The following is a 24,915-nucleotide window of genomic DNA, read 5'->3' as shown; positions in this document are numbered from 1 at the left end:
AACACAGTAGAAATGTGTAACTGTTCAGCAGGGATATGTAGAATGTGGGGCCCTCCCGGGGGCTGGGGCTCGGGGCCCTTCAGTGATGGAAGGGGAGGGAAACTTGGAGCATGGAGCCCATCTCTAAGGGGGGCAGATGTTCATCTCACTCACAGCAACCTCTCTGCGCTCAGCTCTCTGGGAATGAGGGTCCTCATCCCGTCTGTGAGAATATTCCTTTGGAATGGTGAAGTGGGGACCTGATGGAAAAGAGTCCACAGGACTGGACTTTACTCTCTTTTACCTCCTCCCACAGCTGGAGGGAGGTAAAAGCCCCTGAGCAGTTGTCTCTGGACTGTTCACATGACAAGTGACTCTGCTTGGTTTGCAGGCAGTTTGGCCACCAAGAACTGACACGTGCCAACCTTCAAGGGTCACAAACCACCTCACAGCCAGTGTCCCTCGACCAAAGCATTGCCCTGTGTCATTCAGGACAAGTGCTGCCTCCCCTCAGTCAGTGCCTCCTGGCAGTTGGTGCCACTTGTGAAATTACAGCATGGGAATGTCTTTCCTGCCAACAGAGGTGAATGGGTGATGAAATACCTCTATTTAGCAAAGCTTGGCCATTTCTGCTGGACTCGGCATGCAGGGGTTGCTTTCATTGATCAAATGTAGCAGAAAAAGCACAAGAATGTGTAAAGCACTAAGTCTGGGAGTGGCTGGGTGAGAATGCAGCTTTCTTATTCTTTGAACTTTCTGCCCCTGCATGCGGTTTTTAATTTGGCCTGAGGGAGGGATAAAGGATACTGGAACAGGTTTCTACAGAACTGAGGAACACGGAAGAAATTATCATAAAAGTAATGACAGCCCTTGGGAGAGGCACCCAAAGCCATCAGCCTGTTGACTGTGACTTTCACTACAGCCTTTAAAAGAGCTGAGCAGTGGTTCTGTGAAACAATCAATAATTTCCTTATAATTTTGCTTTGCAAAATCATCTCTTTGGGTTTCAGTTTTCTGGAATGTCTTTCAAGGCTTTCTCCATTCCCAGAAAAGCCTTTGCACCATCTACTGACTTTTTAACCTCGTGATACCTGTTCTCATCTGCAGTTTTTCCACTGGGAGGCTCATGGATGAGGTATTGAACTGCAGAGCTCGGCACAAGTCCTTTTGTACAGGGTGAAACTGTCATGGGCAGGGACACCTTCCACTAGACCAGGTTGCTCCAAGCTCCATCCAAACTGGCCTTGAACCCTTCCAGGGATGGGGCAGCCACAGCTACTATGGGCAACCTGTGCCAGTGCCTCACCTCCCTCACAGGCATCAACTTCTTCCTAATATCTAATCTAAACCTAATATCTTCCTAATATCTAATCTAAACCATGCATGTGGTTAGGAGGAAAGACAAGTGTGCATGCAGAAAAGGTCCTGCTGAGATTGTGCAGAGGGTCAGATTGTTTTGGATGCAGGAGAAAAACAACTGGTTATTCCTTCCTCTTGGAAACAATTTTGCCTTGGCCCAGCTTGTGCAAAATAGAATTAGAGAGCCTTGCTGAGCACTGGGAGCTGGCGGGAGCCATCAGTCAGCCAATTCATCATAATGGGAGCCTGGTAGCTAATAAGCAGGTAATAAATGTGCTAAGTGTCCACCTTCAGATTGCCCGTGTGCCTCCCCCCTGCCCAAACCCTGGGCTGCAGCTGCTGGCGAGGAGACGTCACCCTGGCTGACAAGCAGACGACGCTGGAGAGATGCCTGTCTGGCTTTTCTCTCCTGCCAAGGGCATGGCAGGAGAGCCACAAGCTCTGCAGGGCAAGGTGTGGGGCTGGGGAAGCAGGTTAAGGCAGGGAAGCAGGTTAAGGCAGGAAAGCCTCATCCCAGGTAAATCAGTCCTGAAGGCTGTAGTGGGGCCTGGCTGATCTCTTCAAGTCAGGTAGCAGATTGGGGTGGGGTAGGATATGGGGAGGGTTTCACTTTGTCATGGAAAGTTTTGCATCTTTGGTCGAGGTGCTAAAATTGTGATCTCTCTGGTTTTCAGTGTGTGAAGTGATGGACAAAGGGCATCTGGAGGCAGGTGCTGAGGAAGTACAAGGGGATGTTGAGCAGAGAAAGCACAGGGCAATGCTCCCCCTGCTCTGAGAAAACAGCCATGGGACAGGCTGTGGTACTGTGGAATGATGGAATGGTTTGGGTTGGAAGGCACCTTAAGGATCACCTAGTTCCAATTCCCATGAGCAGGGATGTGTTCCACTAGACCAGGTTGCTCAAACCCCCACACAATCTGGCCTGAAGCACTTCCAGGGATGGAACATCCACAACTTTTCTGGGTAGCCTCCTCCAGTGCCTTACCACCCTCTGGAACAGGTGGTACCAGGAGGACCTGGGCCTGGGATTGGAGTCACAGAAGCTCAAGGGAAACCCATGTCCCAGAGAATTACCAGTGGGTGGCTGTCCTTGCTGAGGGACATGGGTTAGGAGAGATGATCCTGGAGGAGGTGACAAGTCCAGAGGAACAGATCCTCCTCTGACCTCAGGGAAATGTGGACCCCAAGCAGCAGTAAATGGGAACATATGGAATTGCAAGGGCCTTTGCTGGCATCAGGCATGAGGGACTGGGCCAGTAGAGTGATCTCTTTGGTGGGACTGGGGACAATCCTGACTGGAGGAGATTGCAGGAAGGGCAGGAGATAAAGACCTCTTTATATCCTCCAACTGAGAAGGACCTGCTGGGCCATAATCTTTGGGACCACCACCTGTGATTGACAGCTGTCAATCTATCCTTGCTGGGGCTCTTCCCAGGAATCCCCCAGCCCACGGGGTTGCTGTTCTCCTGGTCCCTGCTGCTCCTGCCTGTCGGGGCTCCGAGCGGGAGGTCAGCACCGAAGGGCCCTGCTCAGCAAAGCAGGGAAGCCCATCCCTATTTGTCACCGAGCGCGGGGGCCTTGGAGGTGAATCAGATGCACTGCATTAATAGATCTAATCATGGCAAGCCTTGGTCGTGCTGGCTGGAGCAATCTGTTTGCTGGCTGACAGCAAGCTTGCCATGAGCAGGAGGGAGAGCTGGAGTGGGAAGAGCCGCCCGGCCGCAGCTCTGTGGGGTAGGGCCTTGAGGGTGGCTGAGCTGAGTTTCTTTCCATGAGTTGGGTGGGTGAAATCCTGGTCTCATGCTCATGGATGGAAAATCCAACAGTGTGGATTGCAGCCAGGCAGATTTTGGTTTTTGGAGAACATCCCATACTTCCAGGGGTTTCTCTTTTCCTTGGTTATTTTTAAAGAGGTCTGCTGCTCCTTTTAGTTTGCTGCCATCCCCCAATTTTGCATTCATCTTCCTTGCTAATGCTGTGGTTGGTGCCAGTGCTGGCTGGGGTTTCAGACCAGCCTGGGATCAATAGGGGAGCACTTGCAAACATCATATTTATTGAGTCTTATATTGAGAGCCCTTGTGCTATTGATCGTAACAGTAACTTCAGCTGGAATTTGGGAAGCACTTACTTGAAGTTGAAAAAATGAGAAGAAAGCAGAATGCTGGGTGATTGGATTGACTTCATTTCCAGCGGATTACACTGTAATAATTGTGTGGGTCCAGTCTGCTTTCATTACTTGTCCCTCTAATGAAAGTACCAGGAATGCTTTCAGATTTAAATATGCAGGATTACAGGGCTTGCTTAGAAAAGCACCAGAGTATAGTGGCCAGGAGCAATATGAGAGACTTCATCTTAATAACCGGCAGAAGATACCCACTCACCCTGCTGTCTGCCCCACTCACATCCTTCCTCTAAATAAAAAGGAAACAAAAATGCCAATTACTGACTGAGAATATGAATTTTTCATTGACCTCCTGTAATACCCCACAAAGCTCAGGAGCCTGGAAAGTAATGAGAGAAGATGACTGTCTGGACCAAAAGTGGGGTGAGGACATTGTCAAGGGCCTGACTTGGGGGTGAGGGAAGGACAGGGCTGCTCTGGGGTCAGGAGGGATAAGAAGGGGTGCTGAAAGCTCATCATATATCTCTACTTTTCATTCCAGCCCAGGGGCTCCCCTCTCTGCAAGCAACTGTTTTTATTATGGGATGGTCTGGGATGCCCTGAGGGGTTAGGGCAACCTTAGCATGGGTGTGCAGGTCTGTTGTGTTTTGGTTTTGTTGTTTTTCTTCTTTTCTGACACACAGCCTTCCACTGAAGCTCTCGGTGTGGGGCAAAGTACCCCAAATACACCCAGGCTGGGGGTGCTTTGGCTGCCAAATGTCTTGCCCTGCTTTGCAGAGCTCTTTGTGGAGGTGCCCTGAGTGCTCAGAACCCCAAGTTTGGGACCAAACTTGCTGGGATCTTGCCACCATGCTGGGGCTTTCTAGGACTTCCGTTGTTTTTAATATGCTGCTTTGCAGTAACCCAACAAAAGCTGTTCTCAAACTCATTTATTATTTTTTTAATAAAGGCTCTCCCCACTTTTTTTTTTTTTAAGATGCTGTCAAATTGCACTTCTTAAGATTCATGGTGGATCTCCTCTGCCTGACTCTATTACCCAATTTAAATACACAACAGCAAGAGGGGTTGAATGCCACTGTGTTAACATGGTGCCAGAGACCTCTTCGAGGTTGTTTGTTAAAAGCAAATTGTACCTGTTAAGGGGCTGGGAAGGGGAGCACAGCTGCTGTTAACTGCTTTACCAAATTGACTCTGACTCATTCGTTTCAAATGAAAATTGAAATGCTTTTGACTTCTTCTTTTTCTTCTCCTTTTTTTTTTTTTTTTTTTTTTAATCCTTCCAGTGGCAAATTTGCTTTACTTAACGCTAAGTGGGGATCATTTCTTGTGATTACTGAAAAATGCATCATAACTTTTGATTACGCTGCTATTAAGGATGCAGAATGGCAATTGCTGCTGCTCGAAGAGAGGGAGAGAGAGGGAACGCTGCTGGAAGAGCGGGTGTAACCCTTTGCTGTGCCGAGTGCTGTGGAGAAGGTGTAAATGCTGCTGCTCTGGGCCCCCAGGCTGGAGGGGCTTTATCTGGGGGTCGAATTTGAGCTGGGTGCAAGTGGATACGAACACAGGTGACCCCGGAGTGATGCAGTGAGAGCTGGAGCATGACTGAACTGCCAGAAGTATTCCTTTTGTAGGGGTTAATGATCCTCTCTTTAAATGAAAACACCTTGGGAAGGCTGGTTATTGTTCGGAAGAAGGAAACATTTAGGGGGATGGAGAGGGAATGCTTCTGGCAGCAGGATAAATGACGCACATCCCAGGGTTGTAGAGACCCTTCAGTGGGATGGACGTTTGTGCCAGGGGGTTTACAGTGAGGAAGAGCGGTGCAGGCATCCCGGGAGATACAGCAGGAGAGGGATCGTGGAGTGCCCAGGGACACTGCCCACAGTGCTGGGGAAACTGAGGCAGGGAACAGAAGGTGGGAGGAGGAATTGCTTTACTTTGCACTGCGGTTTTCAGCAGCAAAGGCTTGACCTCAGGACAAGTGCCAGTGATGCTGATGAGCTTTCTGGAGGTAATCCCTGCCTGGATGGGGAAAAACCTTCCGGGCCAGTGCAGAGAGCCCCTTCCTGGCTTAGTGAAGGTGTAATCGATGTTTCCCTCCTGCTACTCAGCACAGGGGGCTGTAACCAGAGACAACACGTGTGGACTGGTGCAAAGGTGTGTGTCCAACCTTCCTGAGGATTTGGTGGTTACTTGGGAGCTGAGGAAGGGGGGGGCGGGGGGCGGTGTTATTCTGCACTGCCAGCCCACAGCCAGATGATCAGAGGGTCACAGGAGCGAGGCACACGGTTTTGGTGGTGGTCACTTCGACACTTGCCCGTTTGCAGCCCCTTTCCAAGGAGCTTCGCTGTTTTTCCTGCCCCTTTTGTAGCTCTCCCAGGGCACCACCAGCCCCCTGTGGCTGCTTTAGCCCTGTGTTCCCTCTGGGAACTACGTTTCCCAGAGTTCCTACTCTTAAAGGGCTGTACCTGGCAGCGCTGAGCCGCCTCTGAGGAGACGGAAGAGCGAGAAATGTCATATGCTGTACTTAATTAAATCATAAGCAGAGGGAGCAGCCACATCAGCTATTTGAAATAGGTTTGGAAGATGGAGCTCTCTTATTAATAAGGGAAGACACTTTTTTTTTTTTTATCTGCAGTCCCTGTTGCTCTGAGGAATGCTGTGGCCAGCTGCAAACAGCTGGCTCTGTCTCATGCCTTGAAAGAGCAGGGTTGCTAGTGGGAGTGAAAGGTTAGGCTGTGTTTTCAGGTGGGCTCTGTGGGGCTCTGGGATACTCGGGAGGACTTCTCTGCCCTGGCAAGGCTTGCCTGTGAGCCTCCTGAAAACACTTGGGTGGTGCTGCAAAGCTGGAGAAGTTGAATATGGACAGAAGCATGTGGAATGATCAGGTGCAGAGATCAACCTGCAGAGCTAGGGAGAAATGTAACAGCTCCTGCTATTGAGGAGACATCGAGTACCCTCCAAGGAGGATTACAATTTCTGCTTCATTTTCTTCCTCTTCTCCGTGCCCCAAATTGAGCTCGATAGCAGAACAGATGTGGCTGGTCCACCCAGCAAAATGTGGTTACAGGAAGGGGTGTTTTTAGACAGCACTGGCAGCTGTGTGGGTTGGATTTCTTGTCTAGAAAGCCCACAGGGGATCATACCTTTACCAGCTCACCACTGCCCCATCTCCAGCTGGAGGGGATCAAACTCAGTCCTTGCAGCCCACCGAATAGGGGTTGGCTTTTTCTTGGGAGCATGGGGATCATCCTGGCTGGAGGCTGTGTCTTGGCAATGTGGAAGGTCAACCAGTCTCAACATTCCCAAAAGTACATCCATACATGCACACTTACAGATACACACACACACACACACACACACACACAAATATATAACACACACATATATATATGTAGATGCATGTGTATATATATAAAATACATATATATATATATTTTGCTGGCAGCTGAGATAAAAGGGATATAATGAAAATGTAAACGAAAAACTTTACAGCAGGCATGGCCTGACAGAGGGAAGATTGATATCCCGTGATGCTTTGTCTTGATGAGACAATGAAAAATAACCACCACGGCAGCTGTGTCAATATCAGACTTGGTAATGCACCACTAGCTGTGGGTTTTTATTTAATCCGCTTTGCTTTAAGATGATAACGGTTGTTACTTTTCAATGCCTGTCTGTCAGCACCCTGGCATTGCAATATTCCTCCGCAGCTTTGCGAGCGGGTTTCATTTATTTTAAAATACCATTTCACACACTGCTGACTTTTAACAGTGTTCCGTGTGAGTTTGGGAGATTGAATAGTGACAGAAACAACACTTTTTATGAGAATACAGAATATTAAAAATGGGGCACAATATACAGATGGCAGTTTTCACTACAGCTTGTTTTTTCCCCCCAACCTGCTTCTGCTACTCAGCTTCCCACTGAATGCATTTGTAGTAACACCATAAATGTCACTTTCGCTGACTGCCTTTTGGCATTTTATTTAAATGGGAATTTGGTGCTTCCTGCTGCTGCTGCTGCCACCACTGCATCCTGCTCCTGTTCTGCAGGAGTGCCACTGTGCACTCCTCTTGCATCCAGAGCATTTTCCATCAGCTCGGATCCAGGGGCTGCCAAAAGGGGAACAACCCCAGCTGTGGCAGAGTGATGGGGTGTCTGTGTGTCTGTGTGTGCACACCTGAGTGTCTCTGGGAGGACTGGGAAGGTCACTGAAAGCCATACAAGAGTGGTTTCTGCTCAGTGAAATACTTTTCTCTTTGCTTGGCTTCTCTGAGGCTCTCATCTTGCCAGCAAAATGAAAAACTGTGTGCTGCTGTGATGGCGCTGAGAGGCAGATCAGATATCTGGAGTTAGTAGCTCTTGGTCTTAACTCCTGGGACTCTTTTGGCTGCTTCCTGCCTAAAACTCTGGCTGCTTCATTTAGCTCAGTTGCTGAGGTGTTGAAAGAGCCCTGTCCCCTCCAGGTTTCCTGGGGCAAAGAACAGTAAAATCTTCCCCAAAGGTGATGTAGTCACATGGCACATCCCTCTGTGGGCCTGCCTGCTGCTCCTATAGCCATGTAGATCTCCAAAAAATCTCCAAAGCTTTGTGTATGAGAACAGTGATGGGTGTCAGTTCTTGGCAGTCCTGATCTGTCTCCTGTCACAGGGCTGGAGAAAGCTGCTGGTCTGCCAGTACTTTCCTGGGGAGCCACAAGGACTGGAAAGCAACAGGGGAAGGGGTGAACTGAGGGCTTGCTTTGATTTGCCCTCCATTTGTGTCTCAGAGTGGCTGGAGTAACCAATGACCTCCTGAAGTGTCCCTCCTCATTGGGAACAGGCAATTTTGCTGGCTTTTCCCTCATTGTGGCCCCTGAGGGAAGAGAGTGAGCTGCTCCTTGTGCCCCGGATGCTGTGGGTCACTTTGTTGCACACCAGCTTTTTGGGATATGATTCTGTAAATACAGGAGGATCTACACCCACATTCCCTATGCAATTCCTTCAGTGTGGGGAGGAAAAGCCTGTGCAAGACTCATCTTTGTTTTTCTCATCCCTGTTCCCACTGCCAACAGCTCTATTGATAGTCTGTGACAACTCCCTGTCCTCTCTAACCTCTGGGAGGGATGGGCTGCACTCTTGCCATCATCTTCTAATTCTACAAGACACCAGACGGTTTTTGGAGATGTCTGCCTGGTTGTCCCAATTCTTTGCATAAGTTTGGAAATGCCTAACCTCCGCATATCCGGGCTGGAATGGTTTGACTGAGTTGTAGGGGATGATTGTGGCAAAGCCAGGAATTTGCACCTTTGTGGACAGAAAAACTGGTTTTGTTTGAAAATTGTAATGTTGATTTTGATTAATGTGGGAAAGGAGGTAATGAAACAATTTTTTTTGTTTGACATTTTGAGATGATGGCTGATTGCAGGGAAATACTGCCCATCCCCGGAAATGTTTAAAGCCAGTTTGGATGAGGCTCTGGGATACGAGGTCGTAGAGCAAGGTGTCCCTGCCCATGGCAGGGAGTTGGAATGAGATGAGTTTTAAGGTGCCTTCCAACCCAAATAATTCCATGATTTCTTTGTTTCCTACCCAAGGACCCTGCAGAGGTACTTGGCACCACCAAATGCTTCATCAAGTTTTTTCAGTGTTTTGGAAAATGATAGATGTGGGATTATTACTTTCGTCTCTGTAAAATGTTTTATTTTAATCTTTGAGCTGGAGGTTCATTGTACAGGTGTACAAGGACATTTTATAAAATAAAATGACCTCAACCAATGTTTTTCCATATTTTTGTAAAATTTTTGCTGTTGCAGATTGTGTTACTGCAGGACTAAGTGCACCTGCCTTCCTTGAGCCCTTCTGGGAGGCTGGAAATTTGTCCTTCTCTATTCCCCTGGGAAAAAGCTGCTATTTCTGGCTTTGCAGGTTGCAATGGCATCAGACTCGCAAGTGGTGATATTTTAATGTACATAAAGCTGTTTTCCAGTGCAGGCTGAATCTTCTCCCCTCTTGGTCCCAAGAGGGTATTGTAGCCGGGGGTGGGAGGAGCAGAATGAGCCATTACTGAACAGGTTGACTTTCTAAAGAAAATGTGAGCTGTTTGAAAATGCTCCTACAATGTGCAATGTTCCAGGCAATCCTGGGAGATGGATGAGCAGCAAGAGCACAGGTGAGGCAGGCAGAGGCACTGGAGAAAATGTTGCTTTCTTGTCTCTGTCCCAACACAAATGATTTCCACATAAATAGCACCTATCTGTTATTTAACACTTAAATCATCAAAGTGTCCATCAGCAAGGAGCTCTTTTGTGCTGGATGCTCCACAAATACAAAAGTGTGCACGCGGGGAAGCATGGAGATGGTTTATGGCTCCTGTTTTAGGGCAAGGAGATGACGCAGGTGACCTTTCCAGTGCCCTTAAACCCCATTATCTATTCATTACCTATTGCAACAAAGAAGAGTTGCACAAAGTTTACCCCACATTTCATCAGATCTGGTTTCCTAAACTGAACTTAGGGAAGCTAAACTTTCTTCCTGCTGTCTATTTAAAAACCACTCAACTACACTTGTGTATGTGTTGGTGTCGTGTAAGTCCATAGTAATGTTGTATTTGCATGATCCACCAAGAAAAAAAATAAGTCTACCTTCAGCCTGATCCTTTTTGGCTTCTTGGACATGAGGCAAGATGGATAACAAGGAAAACAGTCCTCATCTGAAGCTCTGCAGGTTTTGGCTCTGCTGTAGCATTTCCTAGAAATACTGTCTTCTTGTTGTTGTTTCCCAAAGCCACGGTGTTTGCCTACTGCAAATGGTTGCCACTGTTAATTTAGTGGTTCCCAGCTCTACCTGCATGGCTGTGGCAGGGAATATTGCTGAACTCCGTAATTCTGTGTGTAATGTATGACTTGCTACTCAGGGCTCTGCTCCTTACCAAGCAGAACAGATTAATTAACCTGAGGTAAAGAAAGGAGATCCCTTAACATCCCCCTCCCTCTGGACATTTGTTTTCCATGGGGCTGGGCAGTGACACTTCGCGTGAAACAAATGGGGATGTGGGGTGGGCAGGGGGGTGTTGGTGGGGCTGGGTGAGTTATGGTAACATGGGAATCACGGGTCACATCTGTGCCTCTGCTGTGCACTGAAGGAATGTGTCTTTCCAGTGACGGATGGCGTGCCTGGGATACCCTGGAAACCCAGCTCTTAGCTCCCAGCTTGGCATTTTTTCAGGGAAGCAGGAGGAGCACCAGCCAGGAGGATTTCCTAGGATGAAGTGAAAGGGACGCTGAGGCATCTGCCGGTTTGAGCTCTCTCCATTGGTAGGTGCAGTTTACCTGTGTGAGGTGGTTATACTGGATTCTCTGTAATGGTATTTTACAGGTACACGGAGTTTTTCCTGTTGTCCACAGACCTTGTTTCATCCCTGAGGATGCTCATTCTCCTTGGAGGAGCTGTGGCAAGTGCCAGAGAAGTTTCTCCCTTTGCAGTATTTCTTCAACAGGTGGAAGAGTTTTTTTTAACACAGAACTATTGGTGTCATGGTGGTAGTTTGGGATTTTTGGAAGGGAGTCTCAGCTTGGCTTGCCGCACCAGCTCCTGGTTTGTGGGTCCTGATGGGCTTCATTTGACACTTCTGGCCCCTATCTGACAAACTTAATGTTCAGCAGAACCTGTCCAGGTGCACTCACTGAGTCTATTCACCACTGCTTCAAAGAGTTTAGGTTTGTGTCTCCACTGAGTGGGAGGAAGGACTTGCTTTCAAATTTGTGGTCATCATGTCGAGGGCATATGGGCATTGTGGCTTCTCTGTTGCACCACCAGACCAAGCTTATTTTGGCTAAGCTGGATGCAGAGTTAGGATCTCAGGGCAGTGACTTGGGTGTAACTGGCCTCCCCAAACTTGGGATGCAGGGTTTCCAGGAAGAATGTCCTGTGTGATGACTCTGAGCTGCAGGGGCCAGGAGGCTAATTCAGTGTGTACAGTGGGATTCTTCCCAGCCCCTAAATTGGGACCTATTCTGGAGTTTCTGGGCAGGAGGTGACAATTCCATTCCAGGGCCGGCGCCACAACTGCTGATTTTCCATCTCTCCTTCACTAATACCCCCTAATTTTGCTTTGGCCATGTAAGCGCTGAGCTTGTGCAAGGGTGAGAGTCATAAGGAGAGCACTGGGTGGTCAGTGGGTTGGATGGGGGGGATTAACTCTGCTCCTGCATTTTCTGTGCCTTGTGTTTGCCAGGTGAAAGCACAGCAGGTACCTGTGCCCCAGGTCCCCAGCCCTGAGGAGCTGCAGGTCACCTGCACCATGGTCCCTGCACAGCATCCCACCCCTCTGATGCCCCAGAGCAAACTCCACTCTGACTGTCACTGTGTGGACAAAGGCAACCTGCAAGGACTCAGAGCTCTATCTGGGGTTAGCAGCTTTCTGTGCAGTGCACTGAATCCCACGGGGAGTTTCCAGCCTTTCCATCATCTGTTGCAATCCTGTGGTTATTATGGATAGCAATATCAGTACCTGGAAGCTCTTTGGTGGCAGTTGCTGTTTCAGAGGCTATTAAGCTTGCAGCTGAACACCTCTTTGTCTAAGCTAGTGCCTAATCTTTCACATGACAATATCTTTACAGCTAGACCCATCTGGACCCTGAGTCAAAATCAGATTCACTTTCACTTGAAACTGCAGATTTGGAGATTACACTGTGTCAGCAGGGGAGGGGGGAGAGATTTTTGCTAAGAAGATGAAGGAGGTATTTCCTTATCTATGAAAGGATACAAAATGGCGTGCTAGTTTTGGCTGGGATGGAGTTAGTTTTCTTCACAGTGGCTAGTATGGGGTTGTGTTTTGGATATGTTGATGATGATGTGATGTTTTTGTTTCTGCTGAGCAGAGCTTACACAGATCCAAGGCCTTTGCTGCTCCTTGGACTGCCCCACCAGTGAGGAGTCCTGGGGTGCACAAAGAGCTGGGAGGGGACACAGCTGGGACAGCTGACCCCAAGTGACCCAAAGGATGTTTCATACCGTATATTTGATGATATAAAGCTGGGGAAGAAAAAGCAGAGGTGTTCAGCAGAGTGATGGTGTTTGTCTTCCCAAAAACACATGTGATGAAGCCCTGCTTTCCTGGGGATGGCTGAACACCTGCCTGCCCATTGGGGAATGGTGAATGGACTCCTCGTTTCTCACGTGTGGTTTGCTTTCCCTATTAAACTGTCTTTATCTCAATCCACAAGTTTTCTCACTTTTATCCTTTCAGTCCTCTCCCCCACCCCACCAAGTGGGAGTGAGTGAGAGGCTGTGTGGGGCTGAGTTAAACCACAAAAAATGGCAGCATTAAATCTTTGTCAGGAGATCTTAGAAGGGATAATGCCTTTCTATGTAAAAAATCAACCCAAACAAATCAGAGATAATAGACATTTAGGTGAAAGCAAATGATCTATGATTTTTGAGCATGCTGGAATCTGGGTAATGAACTACTTGTTCAGATGTCTTCTTTTGAGTTCATTAGCTTTGTTCCACCCTCCACTTGGTATTTCAACATGTATTCTAAAATGCTCCTTGCATTACATTCCTATCCCTGTCTTTCAAAAGACAGCTTAGTTCATAGAATCATAGAATGGTTTGGGCTGGAAGGGAACTTAAATATTATCTTGTTCCACCCCCCTGCCATGGGCAGGGACACCTTCCACTATCCCAGGCTGCTCCAAGCCCTGTCCAACCTGGCCTTGGACACTCCTGGGGATGGGGCACCCACAGCTTCTCTGGGCACCCAGTGCCACTGCCTCACCACCCTCACAGGGAAGAAATGCTTGATTTCTCTCTTGCTGGAGATCTGAGTATGGATATGATGTGGAGGATGAAATAGAGGTTCACATATTTTCCGTGCTGCTCACTGCAGAGCTGGGAAATTACTAAACTGACACCTTCCGTTTGTCTCTGTGTTTGCAGTGCTGTGATGCCCCTGCCAAACAGGGAGAGTTATGGATGGGAACTGCTGGGGTTTTAATCTTTGCTGCTGTGAGCTGGAGGCAGCTTTCAAAGGGCTCCAATCCTGTATTTCTGAGAGTTTTGCTGTTCAAGTAGGGTTGTGCTGGAGAAATACATCCCCCCAGCTGTCTGTAGACCTCCAAGACTCTCTTTTCCTCCAAATCCTCCCTTCCCCCTTCCCCTTCCCCTTCCCCTTCCCCTTCCCCTTCCCTTCCCCTTCCCCTTCCCCTTCCCTTCCCCTTCCCCTTCCCCTTCCCCTCCCCTTCCCCTTCCCTTCCCCTCCCCTCCCCGTGAATAATGCCTCCTCCCCTTTGTGGGTTCTTTTTCTAGCTTATATTCAGGTATACTTTTTTTTTAAGTAGTCTTCCCAAATACCAAATTTTATACTACCCTCAATCTCTTAATCATTCATGAATCCTGTTTTTCCTCATTGTATTTCTGTTGTTTATTTAAATGTATATGAATGTGATGAATTTCTAAATGGTGTAGCAATTTTTTTCCTTCCGTGCCTCTATTTGTATTTGAAAACAACTTGTACAGTGTGATGTGAAAATACCCTCGTATTTTTTAGTTATGCTGTATCTGTCTGGCTCTGTGGTGACCCTCTGACCAAACAATATCCTCAGTCACTTAGATATCCTCATTATAACCATTAGGTTAAGTGCTGAGCAGAAAATGTATATAGTGTACCTTAAGTTTTTAATCATGGTGGCAGAGTTTAGATTGATGCTATCTTTTTTTAATGGCCAGCAATTCAGTTTCTTGGATGAGGTAGTTAATTGGCTCTTTATTGTCTATAGCCTCAGCAAACCTTTTTTTCCTTCTGTGTTTGTGAAAACCTCTTACCCTCTATTTTCAGTGTTATTTTTTTGGAGAGGAAATAGCAGGAAAAACTACAAAATGTATGTGATTTTGCAGGGATTTTGAATTAAACATCACTTTTCCAGTGCAGTGAAAAATCCCAATGAAGCAAGCATCTGTAAATGAATCTGAAACTCCAGCTGAGCTCCGTGTCCTAAGTTGAGGAGAGGGGCCACTGGGGGCTATGTGGGGGAGTGAAATTTAAGGAAAATTCAGCTGGAGACCTTCCATTTGTTGCTGGTTTCCAGGATTTCATAGCCACAGAGTTAAGAAACTTATAATTATCCTTTATCACAATTATTATGATTCTCATGTGTTCACCTGCCACCAGCCACTGAAGCTGGGTAAAAAAAAGCTCCTGAAATAATTTAAGACAACGAAATAAGGAGGATTTAGGAATGTTGCATTAGGCACCTGAAATTTTATCTAATTGAAAGTGCTGTGGAACTGCTATTTCATGGATCTGGGCTGAGGTGCCAGGCAAGTAAGAGATGTCTGTGTACATGCAGTAGCTGCAAAATAAGCTTTTTTTAAATTAAAATATGATCTAGAGAGTCACAATGTGTATTTATAGGTGGGTATGGTGTGTTGGCTGTCCAAGAATTGTCTTGTAAGGTGGGGAACCTGCAGTCAGATGAGCTGAGCGTGACCTGATGTTCCTGCAGGCAGGCAGGGACACTCCAGGTCCCTGGAGTGATCCCACTCCAATGTCTGAATGCCGACCTGGGAACTGGATGTTGCAAAAAATCCCTCTGATTTTCTTTGGGCGGCAGAGGAGGAGGGTTTTAAGTGCTGAAGTGCCCTTTTGATTGAGAAGGTGACGCTGGAGACAATGGTTTGTTATGGGCTGCTGAGAGCAGGAAATGCCAGGGCTGCACTTTGACCTTTTGGAGAGGGGGTTGTTTTCCTTTTTAATCAAATTGAGACTGTCCTGGTCTAATCTGAGCTGTGGGCTCTAGCCTTGAGAAACTCATTCCTTGTGGGTCTCTAATTCTGGGGAGGAGGGAGGCCTGACATCTCTCTCCTGGGAGATATGGTAGAAAGGTCATGTGCAAAACAGGGAGAAATATATTTGTTTCTTCTGCCCGGTAGTCATTCCTGTGCTCATTTAGCATGGATGTTTACAGATGATGAATTCAGCCCTTGGAAATCTGGTCCTAAATTAAGTTTTTGGGAAGAAATGCAACTGGTTTTGGGTTTCTGCAAACACAGATTCCATGGTGAGAAATATACTGAGTTTTGAACAAAAATTAATCCAAGCTCTGAAAGGACTTAACTTGCTAACTATATTAGTATTGGTGCTGCAGATATAGAGAGTCCTTGTAGCTCAATGAGTTTATCTCAGAAGTTGTTTGAGAAGAATTTTTTTTACAAGGAGGGTGATAAAACACTGGCACAGGCTGCCCCATCCCTGGAAGAGTTCAAGGTCCGGCTGGACAGGCTCTGAGCAAGCTGAGGACGTCCCTGTTCATTGAAGGGAGGATGGACTAGGTGGCCTTTGCGGGTCCCTTCCAACCCAAACTATTCCACGATAATAAAGTGATGAAGGAATTTGTGTAAGACAGGGAAAATCACTGCATGGTGCTGTTTTACAGAGAAATAGTGTGGGATGAAGCATACTGTGAAGCATCAGTGTGCTGGGGCAGGCTTTAGGGAGGAGAGTGAGTAGTAGAAACCTTGGAGGGACCAAAGGCATTCCCAGCAGCAGCCTGCCTGGCTGCAGGAAGGGAGCTGCCGCTCCTCCTTGGGAGCTGTGCTGGCCCAAACATGCAGAGGAGCCCAATGTCCTCCTGCTCTGCTGAACCATCCCTGTAGCTGTGGACAGGTCTGAGCCTGGCAAGGGAAGAGCTGTGACATGCTCAGGACCTGCCTTCTAGCCAGGCTGCTTCTGATGGGGTCTCTGTAGGAACCTCTCTGGGCATCTGCAAGCCTGGGGCAGATAAGCTGGTTTGCAGCCATTCTCAGCCCCACAGGGAGCCATGAACACTTATGTTAGCGGTGCTTACAGCACGTTATTCCTTAGCTCTGCCCTTACACAGCACCACTAAGCACCTGCTAATGCTCTGGAGGATTTTTAATCATGCGTAGCTTGATTAAATACAAACTGAGCCAGATATGCAGGGGAAATGTGGCTGTAGTCACACAAAACCTGCATGCCTTATGTGGGTTTTTTGTATTCCAACAAGCTCCTGGTGATAACACCACACTTGCTACCTGTGACTGTCATTGTTGGAACAGGGTAGGACAGATGCCTACTTGAGGCATTAAAATTTTCCTTGCTGCTTGACAGAAGTTAAATAAAAGCAAGGGGTGTGTTTCCTGAGTGCAGGCAAGTCCCTCTGATTTACAGCCATGTGAGCAAGAGCTGGGCCACTTACATTTGGAGAGCAGTTCAGAAAAGGAGCACAACAGCAGTGAAACAGCTTTGAACTCTGCAAGGTGCTGATGAAATGCCTCCCTTGCACTCTGTCCCACTGGGATCTGCTCCTGTAACTACTGTGGAAGTTGTTTGAAAATCCTTATGGCTTCATGGTTTAGGACCATGTGTGTACCAAGGCCTTACAGGGAAAGGAATTGTTTCACTGGAAATGCCCAGGTGCTGGGTCCAGCCTGTTCCTGGGCTCTGGTGGGATGGCAGGTACTGGTGAGGCTGGACTGGGAATGTTCCCTCTGGGAAGAGGGAATTGCAAGTGGAGGCCAAGGTGAGAGGGGAGCAGTGTTCTAAGTAAATTGTCAGCAGCCTTTCTGTGTGTCCTCCCCTCACTCCTGCTTTCTCCTCACCGACATATCAGCGATGTTTATTAAGAGATGACAAGTCTATCAGGCCTCATAAGCAGCTTTTCACAAGGAGGAGATCTTATATCCAGAGAGCATCATCAATCTTGTCTCTGCTCTGCTCTTCTGAGCAGCTGATAGCGAGCAAGGCTCCATCCTCTTCCCCCCTCCTTTCCACCTCTTCCCCTCTCCTCCCCTTCCCCAACCCTCTGCAGCACAGCAGGAGCCAGCCAAAGAGAGATTGGATTTGCATGAAGTGTTTGTGGTGAAAAGAGGGAAGAAGCAGGAGAAATGCACCTCTGCTCTGGGAAGGCAGCCCCCACTGCCCGGACTGGGAGTTGTCCAAGGATGAAGGATGAAGTGCACCCCAATCTGCTGCCCAGGCAGCTAAAGACTACTTAATTTGGGGGGAATCAACACTGAGCAGGGTCAGTGGGTAGATAGAGACCAGAAAATCCCCCTCCCTAGCTGAGGCTACCGCTGTGCTGGTAGGGGCAAGATGAGAAGTGATGGTGCAGTCCAGCTGTGCCCTTGTGATGCTCCTGCCCAAGGAAGAACCATGGAGACGGTTCTTGCCTCATCCCTGGAAGTGTTTAAGGCCATGCTGGATGGATGGGTGCTCTGATGGGTTGCTCTGAGCAACCTGGTCTAGTGGAAGGTGTTCCTGTCCATCTAGGTAATTAGATTATCTCTGAGGTCCCTTCCTAGCCAGGCCATGCTGTGATTCTGTGACTCTTTCATTTCTGTAGCTCAGTGGTCTCTGCTGGGAGCTGTGGCTGTTCCCTGGGGGCAGAGGCTGCTGGAAGAGGGATCCTGTGCAGGCTGAGTGAGTAGAGCAGATGTACTGTCCTATAGCATGTGAGAAGCAGGGTCAAATCCAGAGAATAATGTGCAAGGGCTCAGAAATCCCCTCTCAGAGCAGGAATCATCGCTTCTGTTTCCATTTTACAAAATTCATTCGATAAGTAAATTTTTTTTTGCATGATCTGCACACTTGACACTTATGGTGAGCTGATAGGTTGGTTTCTAGTTATTCCCCCTCTTCCATTTTCCATTTCCTTTTTTTTCCCTTTTTCCAATTCTTAAAATTCTTTTCCTTGCCTCTGCTTTTATCTGAAGACCCTGATTGTTTAGGACTAAATTTTGTGTGCAGATCCAGCCCTGAACAGTAAGAATGTGCTAAGAAAAGCTGCCCACTGCTTCTTAGAAATTCTCCTCTCACAGCTCTGCTCATGCTGGCAACACCTTGGTGTCAGGGGAGAAGACATGGATTCACTTTTGGGAGCTTATTAGGGAGCATAGCAGTGAGCTTTTTCCACAAAGTTTTTTGTTCCCTGGTGTTTCCAAGAGTTTTATGGCAGAGAGCTGAGTGATCTGTAGGGGAGTGGGTTTTAGCCTGTGGCAGTGCAGAGCTGAGCCTGGATGTCCTCAACTCCCTGTCTCCCATTGCAGGAGACAACAATAAAATCACCTTTATCAAATATATATAATCTTCCACCAAGGATTTAGGCTATCAGGCTTGCAAGTGTGGGACGAATGTTGACACATCCTTGTTAAAAATGTTGCTAAACCTTGCATATCTGATGTGCTTTCTTTTTTAAACTAAAAACTGTTAGACAGCACCCCAGATAAATATAACCAGGATGCACCTCACCAAATTTTGCAGAGACAGACAGTTTCTGTCTGAAGACGCATCAGAAGAGCTGGCAATTTCAAGGAGTTCCCATTAAAACTTTATGATGAGAAATTGAACACAAACCTCACAGAATATTTAAAACATTAAAAGTAACCCTGTGTGAAATTTTCCACCGATCCCTTTAGGGCGAGGTGGGAGTTTATGCTCCATTTTAAGGCTCCTCAAGCACAGCCCCAACCAGGATGGCACAGGAGCTGCCTGTGTTAACAGATCCTCATGGGACATGTGGTGGAGAGAAATATGAGGCTTTGTTGGAGGCATCTGGAGTCTGAGCCTACTCCCTTGAGCTCAGTGGGACATCTGTTACTGTGCACGACACCGTACCTGGAGCTCAGGTCCCAAGCTGCCAAAAGAATTTGGCTTGTACTGGAAAAAAGGCTGAGGTAAAGAACTGGGAAGAGGAGAGGTGGCAGAAAATGGCTCTCAACTGAGTAAAGGCCTGTCAGGAAGGAAATTATTTGCCATGTTAATTGTTTAGGTGTGAAGGCATGGCGGGAGTTGCACCAAGATCCATTTGATTCAGTCTGGTGTTTGTGATGGCTCCAGCCCTGTGTGGTTTAGTAGAAGGTGGAGGAAACTGTAGAGCAGGCAGCTGCAGGGGGGACTTATTCCTGTTCTTCTCTGTCTTTCAAAGGTCATTGGAAGCCCAAGGGTTTATATGCCTTCCAAAATTCTGTAGCATTATGATTAGGTGTCATTAAACTTGCTGCCTATAATGTGCCAACATTACCCTTTTGATTCATACACATTTCCCTCCTGTCTTTTTCCTTGGGAGTGGGGAGCGAACAGCCTGACACATCTTTCCTCTGCCCTGGACTCCCAGGATCCAAGGACAGGCAGTGTCAGCACTGTGAGCCCAGGTTTGCTTGCTGTGCTAGGGAGACAACAACCGATGCTTCAGGTTTTGGTTTTGTAAGCCCTAGATTTTCCCAAAGGAAGCTGCTGGTTAATAGTGGACCTTTTAGAGGTAAAGATAGTAATTCCTGGCTTCATGGGAAGCACTAGACCTGTCACAGCTGTGCAGCATCACTTCACTGAGAGAGGTGTGCTGTGTCCCCCATCGGTCACTCTGTCGTGGCTCAGCCTGGGCCACCAGCCAGGAGGGCAGGTAGCACTGAAGGAAATCAGGTATTGCAAGTTCTCCATCACCACTGTACCTCTGTTTTGATGTTCAAGGGGCTTCACATGCTTTTTGTCCCTTCCCCTGGAGTAGATGGGCACAGGGCTTTTTTCACACCCGTGCAGCACGTGGTCATTGATGTATTTCTCTCCCCTCCCTTTCTGTTCTGGATATTTGCTTTCCTGGGCCAAGCCTTTCCTAAGAAGGGGCTGAGGGGTCTGGAAGAGGTCACCTTTTGCTGTCTGGGTCTGCAGTTCATGTCAAGCCAGCAGTCTCTCCATCAAATGGAGAGGCTCAGTGCCCCTTGGACAGCAATCCATCATGGGGGTTCCCCAAACTCCCTGTGCACACATGGCTGGGAAGATGGGCAGCAGCAGCTTGGGAGAACGGAGCTAGAATTACTTTCTTGTCCCCTGAGACTGTCAGGTCAGCAAGGGTCACTGCCAGGAGAAGCCATTAGAGAAGCACATGGAAGAGACCCCAGTGAAGTTGTCTTATCCTTTGCTGGACTGTGCTGTTGCAAATCGCCTTCCTTGCCATGGGATGGGGATTTGTGGACCACAGGGAGACCCTGCTCCGTGTAGGCAGTGTTTGAGAAGCATGGAGACCCTGGATTTTCTGGAGTGGCAGCTCTCTTGGAGCAAAATGTCTTTTCCACTGCTGCAGAAATTGATACTGTGGAATCCCACAGTGTTTGTCTTGCTGCCATCAATGAGAAAGAGGGAAGGAGTGAGAGTTTGCTCCATCACTTATGTTAGCTCTAAAGCACACATTGAGTCAGGAAAAAGCCCCTTCCCTAATTAGAAATGCCCCAGTGATGAACAAGCCAGCTTCATGTCTGGTTTTTGCTCAGCTGCTGAAGCTTGAGTGCAGCACCAGGGCTCTGGCTTCAAACACTGGCGTGGCTGTGGTTGTGCTATGGCTGATGGACCGCGTGGCCATTAAGGACCCTGGGGGAGCCTGTGGGAGCATTCCTCTCTCCTCCCAAATGCTGTGACTCACGTCTGACATCTGACCGTAGAGAGGAGCAGCTGCAGCCTCCAGGAGAGCCTATAATGAGGCCAGGATCTCCAGCACGGGGCCTGCTTTCTGTCAGCTCTTGGAGGAGGCTGTGGGTAATTACCTCTCCTGTCTGCTCCTCGCTGCTGCCGGCTCTGCTTCAGGTTCAAACACTCACTGACAGGGAGAAGAGTGCTCGGATACATAATTTAAAATTCTGATGGCATGTTGTCAGGTCAACATGCTGCAACATGGGAAGGGATTTTACATCCTAAGGACTGCAGTGTCATTCTTGACTGCGCTGCTCTCTCCTAGTGCTTTTTTACCTGTTTGAAGGGTACCTGGTGGGTGCACTGCTGGCTGCCTCTGGGTTTCCCTCCTGTGGGGTTGTAGCTGTTCTGGTCTCCTCTCACCAGACCTCTTGAGTCTGGTTGCCACCTCAGTTCTGTCTCATGTTGGGGATATTCTTTTTTATGCTAGATGAGCTGGAAATGGCAGCAAGCAAGAAGGTTGAGAGGAAAGAAACCCAGGTTAGAGATCACTGTAAATTGCTGTAACCCTTCCTTTAACTGATGTTAACACCTTTACAGAGGGAAAATCTTTTTATAAGGTTCAATCTGATGTTTTATCAGCTGTCTTTGACAGTGCAACCTTGGCTTAGAGTTTGAATCTGTGCTTTAATTGGTCTCTGTCTACAGAGCTGGGTAATGCACCCTTCGTTGTGCAAAGCTGCATCAACTGTGAAGGGCATTTTCTGTCAACAGAGTGAAAGGTCCTGGGGGGAGCACTTTTACCTGCCTTTGGCAGTGCTGGGGGAGGACACTTGGCCACGTGAACTGCATCTTGCTCTCCCTGAGGCAGCTCAGTTGCCTGGATGTTTTGTACAGCCTTGCTGGAAAACAAGCCTAATCAAATAGCAGGTTCTGGCCATGCTATGGACTGGGAGAAAAATTTCCTGTTCTGTATTGCTGGACCAAGGACCAGGTGTGTGGTCCTCTCTGTCCTTCTAGCAGTTCCTGGCTGTCCCAGTGTGACTTGAGCTTGGTAAAGGAATGGCATGGACCTTCTGTAGAGCAGGAAGAACCCTGGTGTAGACAGATGCAGAAGAGGCTGAAACAGAATATTTTAAGCTGGGGAGAGCAGGGTGGGTTTCTGCTGCCCATGAGCCAATTGCAAGTGGGACACAAAGGGGGTAAGTGATGGGGTAAGGAGAGTGCCAACCTTTCTGTGCCTGAGTGCAGGAGTTCTGCTTCTGTCTCAGTATTTTACTTTGCTTGTGCCTGCCACGTTCCCTGTGTCCATCTGCCTGTTGGTGACTGGGGGACACCTCGGTGGAAGCTGGGGTGAACAGAGGAACACCAGGCATGCCAGCACTGGAACCAGGGTGGCAAGGCAGGCGGCACCACAGGTAAAACTGTCTCCAAGAGTACAATCCCAGCCCTGTACTGGATTTGGGGCCATGGTTAGGACCTGGGAGCAGGGTAGTGCCTCTGTTTGGAGTGATGCTGAAACTTGATATGGAGAGCAAGGCGTCTGTAAATCAAAGGGCCGGGATTTGGAGGGTGGTGTTCGGGTTCGTTAAGGGGTTTTTTATTTATTTTCCATTCTTGCTGTTCTCCAGGACTGTTATCCATTCGGCCAGAAGATGGCTCTGGAGCACGCTGTGGAGCAGGGCACAGCTCAGAGTGCAGTAGCCACAGTGACAGGGAGGGAGAATCTCCGACTGTCACCAGTTGGCGATGAAAGGCAGATGGCCTTCCTTGGAGCTTCCAGACGGTATGCGTGCGTGTCCTCTAACACACATATGCAGAGGCAGCCTCGGCGCATTCCCAAACTCTCCTGACGCCGCGTGCTCTGATGCAATGTTTAGGAAGTGGGGAACATGCTCTTGGTGCTGATAACATGAGCTTGGCTCAGGCTGTCCTTTTGGAGTGGAGATGACTCCGAACATGGCGTCACACCAGATGTAGGCTGTTCTCCAGAGCTCCAGACCTGTGGAGAAAGTTGTTGTGTGAGGCAGCCGCTCTGAGACGTGTGAAGGAGGAGCTGCCTTTGTGCTTGCCAAGGTCCCCAGGGATGTAGGGTGTGAGGGGCAAAGCAGGGAAAGCATTGACAGAAGTACAGGGAAGCATCGCTGCTGTCTAGGAAGATATTGGCATCCCAGGCTTTGGAGTCTGTACCAAATCTTGTGCCTGGGACACACAGGGCTGCCAAGGCTAACTGACTTGCTCACTGTCATCCTTGGGCAGTGCTGTGCCCCTGACAAATGAAAAACTCCAGGCCTTAGTGCTCCTGTGTGAGTAGAATAAGATCACAGTAGCCCAGGGCTCTCTTCATAGTTGATGCTTTGGGATGCCCTGGAAGCAGGGAATTCCTGCTTTTTTCTTAGTGCTGTTCCTAGTGATATGGTTCCTAGTGGTCTCCTCTGTGCTGAGGATACAGGGAGTTAGCCCTGGAAATCTAATTAAGACTTTGATCCCCCCTGGGAGCTCAGAGAGCAACTGGAGGGACCTTTTACAGCAAAAATTGGAATTCACATTTTGAAGAGCAGGAGGGATGGTGAAAGTCAAGTGGGGCAGGGCTCCTCAAAGGACAAAGAGAAGAAACAGGCCTAGAGCTCACTTGGGCCAGAGCAGAGATGTGTTCAGTTTGTTTCATGAAAGCACCATGTAGGCTCTGTTTGGACGATCAGGAGAACCAGAGATCCTGGTGCTGGTGCAGCTGATTCGTGTGTGTGCCTGGTCATGGGAATGGCCAGAAGTCCCTGAGGCTGTGTTAGGTGGCTGTGTTATTCATAAAGAACAATGTGAACCCTCAGGCCAGATGCATGAGTTTGCCTGGACTTCCAAAGGCTGGAGAGACAACCTGTAGCAAGCAGAGGAGGGCAGAACATGTTCCCTTAAACCATGCTCCTATGGAAATGCAGGAATACAGTGCTGTTTCTGATGTGATGGGAGCCTTGCATGCTGGTTCAAGGCTTCTCATGCAGGACTTCTCATGGGCAGGACTGTGTTGCCCAGGAGAAGGTTTGACACAGCTTTGTCTCTTTATGTGCAGTGGCCCAGCAGTGCTGTTGGCAGTGCTGGCCAGACATTTTGTTCTCTTTCCATCTGGTCTAAGATTAATGAAGAGTCTTGCACTAACTTTGTAGGTTTGGAGTTAAGTGCAAAATGCTTTGCCTGTTGACCTGCAGAAGTCTGTGGCAGGACCAGGGGCTGCAGCTGAACCTCAGCCTCCTCTGCTCTTGGCCCCTCTGCAGTCAGTCGTGTTTGACTAGGAGCCAGGACCAGCAAGTGGGCCCTGTTGTGAGATACTGGTTGTTTGCTCTTCATATCCTATTTGCTGGTGAAAGCTGAAGGAAGTGTAAGGGCTTTAATTCAGCTCTAAAGCCTCCACTGGCTACTTGTGCTTTGCCAGTAATGTGTGAAGTGGGGAAAGGGGATTATTCAGCACCACTGGTCCCAGTCTTCAGTCTGGGAGCAGACTTTTGAGGACAGACCTCAACCCCAGGTCCTCGTTTGCTAAACGAGCTGGATCTAGAATTACAGCTGATTTGTTTCTCATTGAGAGCTGTAGGGTGGGACCTTCCTCTGTGGTCTGAGATAAGCTGCAGGTACCGAACTGAGAAATCCAAACTTGTTGCCACTTTTCAGGATGTGCAGTGAAGCCTGTCTGCTCTCTGCCTCTCTATGGCTTCCTGGGGAGCTGGAGAGAAAGAGGAGAGATTCCCCAGGCTCCATGTGAGGTGCAACTGTAATTCAGTCTGGGTTGCTGGACCCAGAGTCCGCTGTGGGCTGTTGAAGGAATATGTGCTCTGCTAGGGTTAAATGCTTACATGAAATCAATAGAAGTTTTATTGCCACCACGTGATGTCAGCTGGAACTCTGCCACCCATAATGGAAGCTGTGTTAGGCCTCCCCCCTCCAACTACAGGACAGATATATTGGTCTAGACAACTGAAAAATAGTGGTATATTGGGAGGCTGCGTTTTCATTATGTAAATGGGGCTCTACAGGAGGATTAATTGATTATTCAGTTACTA

The 24,915-nt window shown here is 48.2% G+C and overlaps 1 long non-coding RNA gene across 1 annotated transcript in view; it reads left to right on the top strand.

Moving 5' to 3' along the window:
- The window catches only part of LOC120410417, a 30,202-nt gene extending 19,460 nt beyond the window's left edge, over nucleotides 1-10,742 (top strand). Inside the window, exon 3 of the long non-coding RNA XR_005602543.1 lies at nucleotides 10,602-10,742. This is a non-coding gene — a long non-coding RNA (uncharacterized LOC120410417). The remainder of the gene's footprint in view (nucleotides 1-10,601) is intronic.
- Nucleotides 10,743-24,915: the final 14,173 nt, after the last annotated feature.

Source organism: Corvus cornix, chromosome 8, assembly GCF_000738735.6.
Source record: "Corvus cornix cornix isolate S_Up_H32 chromosome 8, ASM73873v5, whole genome shotgun sequence".
NCBI classification, from domain to species: Eukaryota; Metazoa; Chordata; class Aves; order Passeriformes; family Corvidae; genus Corvus; species Corvus cornix.
Note: the sequence above shows the minus strand (reverse complement) of the source record. Positions and strands in the feature narration are given on the sequence as shown.